Genomic DNA, 13889 nt, shown 5'->3' with positions numbered 1-13889 from the left:
CCTGGGGAGAGGGGACCCACCACCTGTGGAGGGAGAGGATGGTGGGGTGCAATTACCCCTGAGGAGGGGGAGGGAAGCAGGCTGGGGTATGTAGAGATTGCTGGGACTTGTAGTACATCTATAGGAGAAATCATGCTGGGATATGTAGTCCTGTAACATCCTATTCCAGGCTGGGAGCTCAACCCCCATTACTTAGTACATGCTGGGAGTTGTAGTTCCTCATGTGGACAGAGATTGCTGGGAGTTGTAGTTCTTCAGAGGCTGAGCAGAGGAGGCAGGTTCCCCGGACACACAGACACGCTGTGACCCGGCTGTAGTCCAGACAATGGCTCCACCCTCCGGAGCTCTGTGGTGGAGATGTTTCCTGGATCGGCCCCGTGTGTGGGGGAGGGCGAGCAATTGGAGCCCCACCCTCGGTGGTAGGTGAGTGGAGATGTGGGTGTCAGTGTGTGGAGAGCGGGGGAGGAGGGACCATCCCCCACACAGAGCTCTGGAGGGAGGAGCCATTGTCCGGACTACAGCCGGGTCACGGCGTGTCTGTGTGATCTGCCTCCTCTGCTCAGGCTCTAAAGGAACTACAAGTCCCAGCAATCTCTGTCCACATGAGGAACTACAACTCCCAGCATGCACTGTGTAAGTGATGGGGGTTCCGCTCCCAGCCTGGAATAGGATGCTGTGGGACTACATATCCCAGCATGATTTACTCTATGGAGATATTACAGGTCCAGTGATCTCTACATACCCCAGTCTGCTCCCCGGCCCCTCCCCCTCCTCAGAGGGAATTGCACCTCCCCAGTCCTGACCAGCCCTCCCCCATCCTGGGGGGAGGGGGACCCACCACTTGTGGTGGGAGAGGATGGTGGGGTGCAATTACCCCTGAGGAGGGGGAGGGAAGCAGGCTGGGGTATGTAGAGATTGCTGGGACTTGTAGTACATCTATAGAAGAAATCATGCTGGGATATGTAGTCCTGTAACATCCTATTCCAGGCTGGGAGCTGAACCCCCATCACTTACACAGTACATGCTGGGAGTTGTAGTTCCTCATGTGGACAGAGATTGCTGGGAGTTGTAGTTCTTCAGAGGTTGAGCAGAGGAGGCAGGTTCCCCGGACACACAGACACGCTGTGACCCGGATGTAGTCCGGACAATGGCTCCTCCCTCCGGAGCTCTGTAGTGGAGATGTTTCCTCCTCACCGCTGTCCTCACACTGACGCGCTCCCTTCCCCGCTCAGCTTTTTATCTGATCAAGTCATGACGTCACAGGTGTAACGGCTCCAGCCTCTAGCTCCTGATTGGCTATTCATCCTCTGGTCACGCCCACTCCCACGTGAGCCGTTAGGTCGCTCTCTGCTGCAGTCACGTGTTGCACGTAACGGTCAGAACGAGGCCACGTGACTTCACAGGAGAAGCATGAAATCCTCCCTGCAGCTACTGCGCATGTGCGGCTCAGACGGCAGAAGGTAAACAAGCCGAGGTGATGATTTCCATGGAAACCATTAGCCCCATAAATGCCAGACACTGGAGTCTCCGCCCCCTGCAGGTTCCCAGCCTATCTCCTGCAGGCTGCTGCTTGAGTGGGCAGGATGGGGGGGGGTGTGGCCTGGAAGAGGGAGGAGTTCCTGGAAGTGCATTACTTTCCAGGCCTGAAACTCCCCCTCGTCAGTGTTGTGATTGGTCAGGGTGAGTAGGAAGTTTTCTTCAGCTCCTCCTCCCTGAGTCCTGACCTCTGACCCCCCTCCCTCCAGATCATACTGTCACTGCTCTGTGATCACTGAACTCCAGGCTTTGGATGGAGTAGTACTTCTGCTGGAGGGGGTGAGTGGGGGAGGGGAACAAAGTCACAAAACTTTAGGATTTTGGAGAGAAGTGAATATGAAGCCAGCCTAGAAGTGCAGAGAGTTGTCACTGCAGAGCTGAGCAAGAAGACAGTGAAGACATCTCTATGTCTCTCCATGTGCCAGGAATCTCTGTCCAGCCATTTCTATATCCCATCCCTAAGATCCCTGTATACTTCACATAACATTCCTCATCACATTTCTATATCCCATCCCTGAGATCCCTGTATACTTCACATAACATTCCTCATCACATTTCTATATACCATCCCTAAGATCCCTGTATACTTCACATAACATTCCTCATCACATTTCTATATACCATCCCTGAGATCCCTGTATACTTCACATAACATTCCTCATCACATTTCTATATACCATCCCTAAGATCCCTGTATACTTCACATAACATTCCTCATCACATTTCTATATACCCTCCCTAAGATCCCTGTATACTTCACATAACATTCCTCATCACATTTCTATATACCATCCCTGAGATCCCTGTATACTTCACATAACATTCCTCATCACATTTCTATATACCATCCCTAAGATCCCTGTATACTTCACATAACATTCCTCATCACATTTCTATATACCATCCCTAAGATCCCTGTATACTTCACATAACATTCCTCATCACATTTCTATATACCCTCCCTAAGATCCCTGTATACTTCACATAACATTCCTCATCACATTTCTATATACCATCCCTGAGATCCCTGTATACTTCACATAACATTCCTCATCACATTTCTATATACCATCCCTGAGATCCCTGTATACTTCACATAACATTCCTCATCACATTTCTATATACCATCCCTAAGATCCCTGTATACTTCACATAACATTCCTCATCACATTTCTATATCCATCCCTGAGATCCCTGTATACTTCACATAACATTCCTCATCACATTTCTATATCCATCCCTAAGATCCCTGTATACTTCACATAACATTCCTCATCACATTTCTATATACCATCCCTAAGATCCCTGTATACTTCACATAACATTCCTCATCACATTTCTATATCCATCCCTAAGATCCCTGTATACTTCACATAACATTCCTCATCACATTTCTATATACCATCCCTAAGATCCCTGTATACTTCACATAACATTCCTCATCACATTTCTATATCCCATCCCTAAGATCCCTGTATACTTCACATAACATTCCTCATCACATTTCTATATCCCATCCCTAAGATCCCTGTATACTTCACATAACATTCCTCATCACATTTCTATATACCATCCCTAAGATCCCTGTATACTTCACATAACATTCCTCATCACATTTCTATATACCATCCCTAAGATCCCTGTATACTTCACATAACATTCCTCATCACATTTCTATATCCCATCCCTGAGATCCCTGTATACTTCACATAACATTCCTCATCACATTTCTATATACCATCCCTAAGATCCCTGTATACTTCACATAACATTCCTCATCACATTTCTATATACCATCCCTAAGATCCCTGTATACTTCACATAACATTCCTCATCACATTTCTATATCCCATCCCTAAGATCCCTGTATACTTCACATAACATTCCTCATCACATTTCTATATCCATCCCTGAGATCCCTGTATACTTCACATAACATTCCTCATCACATTTCTATATCCATCCCTGAGATCCCTGTATACTTCACATAACATTCCTCATCACATTTCTATATCCCATCCCTGAGATCCCTGTATACTTCACATAACAAACATTCCTCATCACATTTCTATATACCATCCCTAAGATCCCTGTATACTTCACATAACATTCCTCATCACATTTCTATATCCCATCCCTAAGATCCCTGTATACTTCACATAACATTCCTCATCACATTTCTATATACCATCCCTAAGATCCCTGTATACTTCACATAACAAACATTCCTCATCACATCTCCTTGTATTTCGCACATAGGGGAACCCGTTCACTTCAATGGGCCGCCATATATGTGACAAACACATCGCATTTGGGGCGCCATTAACAATTATTGGGCACCACAAGTTCTTTGCACATGTGAAGTACATTTCCGGAATGCGCTGCAGATTGCCCGTTACCTGCGCACTTTGTCACACATTCAGGTGACCTCAAATGTCAATGTGGCCCAATGTCTCCTATACACGGCTAGTTTTCTTTTCATTTCCAGGGGGGCTGTCAGGTAGGTTGTAGGCGGCCCCATGAATTCTAACAGCGGCCCTGCGTGACCAATGGGGTGCCATCTCCTTCTCATGTACCCCGTGTGTCATGTATGTAATCTGTGACCATCTCGTGATCATGTATGTAATTTGTGACTGTCCTGTGTGTCATCTATGTAATCTGTGACAGTCCCTTGTGTCATGTATGCAATCTCTGACCATCCCATGTGTCATGTATGTAATCTATGACTGTCCCGTGTGTCATGTATGTAATCTATGACTGTCCCGTGTGTCATGTATGTAATCTATGACTGTCCCTTGTGTCTTGTATGTAATCTATGACTGTCCCGTGTGTCATGTATGTAATCTGTGACCGTCCCGTGTGTCATGTATGTAATCTGTGACCGTCCCGTGTGTCATGTATGTAATCTATGACTGTCCCGTGTGTCATGTATGTAATCTATGACTGTCCCGTGTGTCATGTATGTAATTTGTGACTGTCCCTTGTGTCATGTATGCAATCTCTGACCATCCTGTGTGTCATGTATGTAATCTATGACTGTCCTGTGTGTCATGTATGTAATCTATGACTGTCCTGTGTGTCATGTATGTAATCAATGACTGTCCCGTGTGTCATGTATGTAATCTGTTACTGTCCCGTGTGTCATGTATGTAATCTGTGACTGTCCCGTGTGTCATGTATGTAACCTGTGACTGTCCCATGTGTCATGTATGTAATCTGTGACTGTCCCTTGTGTCATGTATGTAATCTGTGACTGTCCCGTGTGTCATGTATGTAATCTATGACTGTCCCGTGTGTCATATATATAATCTATGACTGTCCCGTGTGTCATATATATAATCTATGACCGTCCCGTGTGTCATGTATATAATCTATGACCGTCCCGTGTGTCATGTATATAATCTATGACCGTCCCGTGTGTCATGTATGTAATCTCTGACTCTCTCTTGTGTCATGTATGTAATCTCTGACTGTCCCAAGGGTTTCCCCTGGGGGGGTATTGCTCTCCTCTGATCATACAGAATGGAATCAGGGGGGCCCCAGCTAAACCCCCCTAAAATGTCTGATAGATCCCCCATCAGGGGGCGCTCTGGGCTCCTCCGGGGACAAAGTTCCCCCTTTGGTGTCATAATGAGTGGCGGCAGAATCGCCTCCTGAAGCGCACATGTGACTTTCCCTGACAATGGCGTGTCATGTGACGCCGTACACAAATCTAATTTCTATCGTTTTATCCCACAAATAGCGCTTTTTATTGCTGGGATTTCATCACCTCACCGCTTTTTTAAATTTTTTGCGCTATAAACAGGAAAAAAACTACAGTTTTGAAAAAAAAATTATATCTTTTTACTTCCCGCTATAAAACATTTCCAATAATTGTTTTTTTTTGTTTTTTTTTAAATCGAATTTCTTCATCAATTTAAGCGAAATGTTTTTGGTAAAAATAACCCAATAAGGCCCCTTTCACACTGGGGCGGCGTCGGCGGTAAAGTGGCACTAATGATAGCGGCGCTTTACCTTCGGTATTCAGCCGCTAGCGGGGGCGATTTTACCCCCCTGCTAGCGACCGAGAAGTGTTAAAAACCACCGCAAAGCGCCTCTGCAGAATAGCCGCGCTGTCCCATTTGATTTCAATGGGCAGGAGTGGTGAAGGAGCGCTGTATAAACCGCTCCTCCACCACTCCGAAGATGCTGCTAGCAGGCTTTTTTTCCCGTCCTGCTAGCGCACCGCTCCCTCGGGGCTTTCACACTGGAGAGACAGCAGCGGCTGTTTTGGGTCGGTTTGCAGGCGCTATTTTTAGCGCAATAGCGCCTGCAAACCGCCCCAGTGTGAAAGGGGCCTAAGTGTAAATTGATTGGTTTCAAGAAACGTTATCACATCTACAAACTATGCGATATATACTGGAATTTATATTTCTTTATTCATACTAGTAATGGCGGCGATCAGCGACTTCTAGCGGTACTGTAATATTGCGGTGGACAATCTGACACTGACTGACACATTGTGGGAACTAGTGACACCAATACAGTGATCACTGCTAATACTATATACCAGGGGTGCCCAACCGCTGGCCCACAGCGCCCTCTGACGTGACCCGCCACCTCCTGCTCTGGGGTGGCCGGTCAGCAAGCCCAGATCACGGGTTCTCCGACCCGCCATCCCCGAGAATCGGTGTGAATGGAGCCGTCGCTAGAGCAAGCATGCGGCTGCAGTAGAGAGCAGAGCCGATGAGTCCTGTATAGTGCCGGCTCCTGTCACAGGCGGAGTGATACCAAATGTACTTTGCCTGAGACACCAGCCGCCAGCGATACCCACCAGGAGTACCCAGCAGTAATACCCACTAGCAATAACTGCTAACAGTACCCACCAGAAGTACCAGCAAAACCCACCAGCACCCGCCAACAGTACCCACCAGTAGTACCAGCAAAACCCACCAGCACCCGCCAACAGTACCCACTCGCCAGAAGTACCAGCAAAACCGACCATCTATATTCATCCAGGGGGACAGCCAGCAGCAGCTGCCAGCCATACCCGCCTGGGGACAGCGACCGCCAACGATACCTACAGACATCCTGAGGAAGAAGTGAAGATTGAGGTCAGTTTTTAATAAAAAATCAAACAGCAATGGGGATATCTGCACTCTGTACTCGCTACACTGGGCTGCTTTCACACTGATCTGCAGGTGCGGTGCAATGTACCTGTACTGACCCATAGACTTCTATTATTACCTGTACTGACCCATAGACTTCTATTATTACCTGTAGTGACCCATAGACTTCTATTATTACCTGTACTGATCCATAGACTTCTATTATTACCTGTACTGAGCCATAGACTTCTATTATTACCTGTACTGACCCATAGACTTCTGTTATTACCTGTACTGACCCATAGACTTCTATTATTACCTGTAGTGACCCATAGACTTCTATTATTACCTGTACTGATCCATAGACTTCTATTATTACCTGTACTGAGCCATAGACTTCTATTATTACCTGTACTGACCCATAGACTTCTATTATTACCTGTACTGACCCATAGACTTCTATTATTACCTGTACTGACCCATAGACTTCTATTATTACCTGTACTGACCCATAGACTTCTATTATTACCTGTACTGAGCCATAGACTTCTATTATTACCTGTACTGACCCATAGACTTCTATTATTACTTCTACTGACCCATAGACTTCTGTTATTACCTGTACTGAGCCATAGACTTCTGTTATTACCTGTACTGATCCATAGACTTCTGTTATTACCTGTACTGAGCCATAGACTTCTATTATTACCTGTACTGACCCATAGACTTCTATTATTACCTGTACTGACCCATAGACTTCTATTATTACCTGTACTGACCCATAGACTTCTATTATTACTTCTACTGACCCATAGACTTCTATTATTACCTGCACTGACCCATAGACTTCTATTATTACCTGTACTGAGCCATAGACTTCTGTTATTACCTGTACTGACCCATAGACTTCTGTTATTACCTGCGGGTTTGGTGTGCTTTCAGAAAGTGCATCACACCTGCAGGATATAATAGAATTATATGGCAAATTGCAGCTAACCCACAGGAAAGCCACAGGAGCACTGCACTGAACCCACGGTGTAGGTAAACTGTAGCGCATCAGTGTGAAAGCAGCCTTAGCACTCATTCATACAATCGGTCCCTTTGCAGCACATCCCCCACTGACAGGATGGAGCTCTGCCTTGTTTACATAGGCAGAGCTCTGTTCTGTGTCTCTCCTCGCTTATCAGCAGGTGTCGGGGGACATGCATTGGCCGGAGGACATGCATACTTACCTCCTCTATGCAGTTGGTTTTGCACAGAGCAGCCCGGATCCTCCTCTTCTCGGGTCCCTCATTGGTGCTCCTGGCCCCTCCCTCCTGTTGAGTGCCCCCACAGCAAGCAGCTTGCTATGGGGGCACCCGAGCCGAGTCACCAGGGCGGCTGTTAGAAATCATGGGGCCTCCGCACAGCCTACCTGATGGGGCCTCTTTCAACCACACCCCTGACCCCACCCCTGACCCCGGCTCAAAACAAAATGCAGGTTTGTTGCCATTTACATATATGTGTGTGTTTGCAATTGCACAAAGGAGTGGGGGCAGTTTAAATTGTATTTTATTTTTTTTAATAAAAAAATCTTACACTGTATCTTTTAAATTTTTTTTCTTTGTTTTTTTCCTTTCACAAGGGATGTTCAACATCCCTTGTGATAGTATAGGCCATGACAGGTCCTCTTTATGGAGAGATCTGGGGTCTTTTAGACCCCCTTATCTGTCCTCTGGCCTCCAAAGCACCTGATCAAACCAAGATCAGTCTGGTCAGATGCTTGTTCAGGCCGGTAATGGATTGTTTACATGATAACAAAACCGGAAGTGATACAATTCTCGCCACTCCTGGTTTGTGACGTCACGCAGTGGGAGGAACGACATCCACCCCTCTCACTGTGTCTCAGGAACTGGATGCTACTGGTCCCATCTTAAAGGTGGTGGTTGGGGGACCCCCTTCCACTGCCTGGAAAAATAATCCAGCGGCTTCTTAGCCGCTAGGATTACTTTTAGTTTGTGCAGAATTGCTGGGGCTAAAAAATGATATCATTGCTGCAGTGATGACCGAGATATCACCCTTCTAATCCAGAGACGTACTGGTACATCGCTGGATGGGAAGAGGTTAAAGTGGATTTGTTTGGGGGGCAGTAAAAATGCAGCTCTGCTGCACATCTTTACTGCTCCCCCCAAATGAAGTGTAAAGTAGCAGCATCTCACCGTCTTATGATCATCAGCATTACAATAATCACACAGACAGCACAGTAAGCAGGTGCTCTATCATGGCCCTATTATGGCTCTATTATGCCTCTATCGTGGCTCTATCATATCCCTATCATGGTCCTATCATGGCCCTATTATGGCCCTATCATGGATCTAACATATCCCTATCATGGCCCTATTATGGCCTTATCATATCCCTACCATGGCTTTACCATGGTTCTACCATGGCCCTATTATATCCCTATCATGCCTCTATCATGCCTCTACCATGGCCCTATCATATCCCTATCATGCCTCTATCATGCCTCTACCATGGCCCTATCATGGCTCTATCATATCCCTATCATGGCTCTATCATATCCCTATCATGGCTCTATCATATCCCTATCATGGCTCTATCATATCCCTATAATGTCTCTATCATGGCTCTGCTTTTGATTGAACGAAAGACTAAAATTTTCTAAAACGAAATTCAAAAGAATGAAAAACATTTGGATCATTTTGTTTTTCGTATTTTCTAACATAATTAAATTATTAACCATTATTATAGTTTTTATTATTATTATTTTAATAATAAATAATAATAACTATAATAATAGTTATAAATTATTAAATTATAGGTATTGGAATTTCCGTTTAATTTGGCAAACTGAACGTAACGAATTTATCTGAAATAAGGAATGCCGCATCTAAATGAAATCATCTGATAAACAAAAAAAAAAACGAATGAAAGGAGCACTTACTGTGCTGCCTGTGTGATTTATTATAATATTGATACCCTGCTGTGCTGGGAGTTCTATAATAGGACACAGTGAGGGTTCAATGCTCTATTATTCACTCGCTGTGTCCAGTGCAGCTACGCTCTCCTTCTGATGTTCCCTGTCAGCCTTTTACTTCACATAAGGGAATTTAACAAGACTCGTGGCCACTCATTAAAATTAGAAGAAAAGCAGTTTTACTGCGTAGAGGGTTCTTTACTGTAAGAGCGGCAAGGATGTGGAATCCTCTTCCACAGGCGGTGGTCTCAGCGGGGAGCATCAATAATTTCAAAAAAACTATTAGATAAGCACCTGAACGACCGCAACATACAGGGATATACAATGTAATACTGACATATAATCACACACATAGGTTGGCCTTGATGGACTTGTGTCTTTTTTTACCTCACCTACTATGTAATTATGTTTTTTGAGAAGCGCAGCTCCTTACGTTTATCTATTTATGCTTGTGTACATTTCACTTTGAGCTGCAGCTGTAGTTGTAGGTTTGGAAACAGCGCCGTTTTTTTCTTTTACATACTACAGGAGATGATCAGAGACTGCAGACATAGTACAGGAGACGGTCAGAGACTGCAGACATTATACAGGAGATGGTCAGAGACTGCCGATATACTATAGGAGATGGTCAGAAACTGCAGACATGATACAGGAGATGGTCAGAGACTGCAGACATATTACAGGAGACGGTCAGAGACTGCAGACATATTACAGGAGACGGTCAGAGAATTTGGGCATTTAATGTCCAATTGAGCTTTCAGTTAATATCAGCTAAATGCATTTCAGGTGCATCAAAATAAAAGATCCCCCCCCCCTCCATCCTTTCTTTCCCCCTCTCCTCCCCCCTTCTTCCCTTCCCTCCCTACTTGTCATCTTCCCTCCCTTATTTTCCTTTTCCTAGTCCTTTCTCCGCCCCCTCCCCTCACTCCCTTTCACTTAAACTATTTTTTTATAGTAGATTTATATTTCACTTAGGATATTTTCATTTATTAATTTTTGCACTACTCCTTTGGTTAGATTCCAGCCGAACAATTTTTTCGGGCCCTATTTGGTGTCTCCCTATGTGCACTACCCAGTGACGGTTTTTCTTGACTTGACATTGAGTCGCCGGCAAAAGATCCTCATATGGGTGAGCGATTGGTGATGGGCATTGTAGTCGACAGCTTACTCTACCGTGCCATTATTATTTTTATTTCCTATTTTTTTTTATTGTATTCTAAGTCAATGTAATGTTTTTAATTTTGTTTCGTTCTATGCAGTGTTACATCTAATTGTCTTTAAAACATCCCTTGATGAGCCCAGAGTGGCGAAACATGTTGGGACAATCACTCCAATGCTATTGCCGAGTGATTCAATGTTGTCATCTGCTTTGAATTCTAGATGTTTCCTTGTACATGTGCACATAACTTATACAGTGGAACCTCGGATTAGGAGCATAATCCGTTCCAGGAGAATGCTCGTAATCCAAAGTACTCGCATATCAAAGCGAGTTTTCCCATTGAAGTCAATGGAAACGAAAATAATTCATTCCGCATTGATTTCAATGGGATGCAATACCACATGCGGGCGGGGGGGGGGGGGGGGGGGGGGGCGCTGAAGAGCCTCGGAAACGCCCGAAAAGGCCCGAGAACAGTTCGGCTGACCTCGGAAAGACTTCCTACCCGAGATTTGCCGAGGTCAGCCGTGCTGTACTCGGGGCCTTACCGTGCATTTCCGAACAGGACGTTCAGCTCTGCTCGGCTCCGCCCCCCCCCACCTCAGGCCAAAAGCGGTACTACCCACCGCTTTGGCCTGAATCGTGCTCGTTTTGCGAGACAACACTCATAAACCGAGTTACGATTTTTAAAAATACAGTGCTTGTATTGCGAAACGCTCCTTAACCGCGTTACTCGCAATCCGAGGTTCCACTGTACCAAAAAAACCTTTTAACTTAGTCTTGTATGTAGCAATAAAAATCTTGTCATTTTTTTTATACATATTGCGGAGTTTTGAAATGAGTTCTTCTTGTTTTGCCGGCACCCTCAAAAATTTCCCTTGTCTACACTTATCTACAGGGATGTTGGTGCCATTTCCTTGTCATTGTCACCTACCCACATTACTACTTCCCAAAAGATGCGCAAAGTTTTACAGTTGTGTTTTTTTTTTTTTTATAAAGCAAACACAGCCTGAGTAGAAAATCCTGTCCTCTGCCAGCATGCTGCAGAGTGGCACCCTTGCAGTGGTCTTCAAAGGCTCAACACAACCCCTATAAGCCTCTCAATTGAAAAGCTCCTGCTCCCTGCTGATTGGAGAGCTCCTGTTCTGACTCACCGGGGTGGGGGGGCATGTGCAGAGAGGCTGCTGCTTCCACATACAGAGAGCATGGGTGCTACTCTGCAGGCAGGGGACTGGCTTTTTTACTCAGGCTGTGCACACCTTTTGCTTCTATGAACCTGTTGTATTTACCAGATGTAAACTAAAAGTTCAATTGGCCTTTAACTGCTGGAAGTCAGTCTAGGCAAGAACATACAAACACAGTTGGCAGGGGCCCAGGGGCTGCACATTGAACTGCCAAAGGGCCACCAGTTGGGCACCAGGGGGTTAGAACCTCTGTCAAAATTGCTATTGGTGTTTGTGTCCCCATTGGGAATATTCACCCTGACTTCCTGTCCCAGTGACCGCACAGGAAATTAAGTTTTCTGATTGGCAGAAATCTCTTTCTGAATACCTGATCTTTTGTTTCTCTTCCAGTTATTGAAGGACACTTCCCCGGATGCAGATGATGGTTGTTCTCTTCAGCAGCCTTCAGGCTTTTCCAAAGACCTCCAAACTCCTGGCCCATCTCCATGGAGCCTCTTTCCGCTTATAACCTCAGTACGAGGCTCGGCCTGCACACATCCAGCCAATGGCAGAAGAGGGAGGCCAAGGAAAGAATCCTTATCACCGCAGCGTCACTGCTAGGAAATAAAGAAGACCCCTGTGCCTGAGACTGTACTGGTCTAATTACCACCAATCGTGCAACTTTGTCCATAGGCAGTGTCATCGGTCTGGAAACTCTGATGCAGCCGGCTATGTTGGGGCCTTAAAAAAAATGTTGGATATCCTCCTTCGACCTATTAAAATATATCCGTTTCTTACACCATACACCATACAGACGTGCTGGGAGGAAGTAAAGACAGACTGATGCGGGCTTACACTTAACCAGGGAACCTGTATACCCTCTTGGACTTTGGCCCACATTAATCCGAGGTTTATTTAAATATCTCCTTGGGGCTCCATATTGGGATCTGTGACCTGATTCCACTCACCTTCATTTTTTAGCGGGATTGTACCCCCCACCCTCCATACTCCATCAAGCAGGCTGTTCTATAAGCCCTCATAGGGGGAAAAGGGGAGGACTGTGTCTGTTCCTCTTTATGGGGGATATCCTTTGTGAAGCAACCTCAGTCCACCCTGGCTCTCACTCCTGTGGTCTACTTGGTCCCCTCTCTATCCTCTTGAACCTTGGTTCTGTGATTCCTGTGTGGCCGTGGCGGACGGCAAGTTGTTTGATTCGCACTGGATGCTGGAAATGTCCTTGGGAATGTCTACATGATTTTCAAGGGATGAAACACCCACTCTGACCAATTATCGTTACCCCTGAAGTAGAGGTCAACTCTTTTGCATACCTCGAAATGTTGGGTTTCTATGATCATTGGGTCTTTATTTACCTGTATCATTGCAATTGGTCATTTCTTCATAGAATTTGTTTCTTCCCATTACATGCATCCATTTTATTGTACATACGGTTAGGTCATGTGTAATGATTTTTAAATGTTAAACTAATAAACTACAATACTTTTATACAAAAACTTAAATTTTCTACTCTATTAGAGGTAACCCCGCTAAAAAAGTCCCGTTAGAGGAACTGCACTCCGATAGGGGGTGCTTGTGTTTGGTATTAAAATATACTCCAAAGACATGCTGGTAGGTTAATTGGATCCTGTCTAAATTGGCCCTAGTATGTATGAATGTGAGTTAGGGACCTTAGATTGTAAGCTCCTTGAGGGTAGGGACTGATGTGAATGTACAATGTATATGTAAAAGCGCTGCGTAAATTGACGGCGCTATATAAGAACCTGAAATAAATAAATAAATAAATATCTGAACTGTTCACTTGTGGTGTGGAGCATCTACCACAGATCTCTAGCCAGCAAAGGGGACCTTATTCAATTCTGTTTTTTCACATTTTAACCACTTGCTGCCTGCTGGGGCAATTTTTTTACTTTTTCACTTAGAACCCCCAAATATTATAGTGCCTTGAAAAAGTA

At 45.1% G+C, this 13889-nt stretch overlaps 1 long non-coding RNA gene across 2 annotated transcripts; it reads left to right on the top strand.

Moving 5' to 3' along the window:
• Positions 1-1658: 1658 nt before the first annotated feature.
• LOC141103853 (uncharacterized) lies at positions 1659-12726 on the top strand. 2 transcript variants are annotated; one of them, XR_012235384.1, is made up of 4 exons: positions 1659-1815; positions 6535-6629; positions 10618-10729; positions 12331-12726. It is a non-coding gene; the product is annotated as an uncharacterized lncRNA (long non-coding RNA). The 2 variants fall into 2 exon arrangements; XR_012235383.1 differs by lacking the exon at positions 10618-10729 and having other exon boundaries at positions 1669-1815; positions 12331-12722.
• Positions 12727-13889: the final 1163 nt, after the last annotated feature.

The sequence above is a fragment of the Aquarana catesbeiana genome, linkage group LG07, assembly GCF_042186555.1.
Source record: "Aquarana catesbeiana isolate 2022-GZ linkage group LG07, ASM4218655v1, whole genome shotgun sequence".
NCBI lineage: Eukaryota > Metazoa > Chordata > Amphibia > Anura > Ranidae > Aquarana > Aquarana catesbeiana.
The sequence above is the reverse complement of the archived record's forward strand: the minus strand, read 5'-3'. Positions and strand labels throughout refer to the sequence as shown.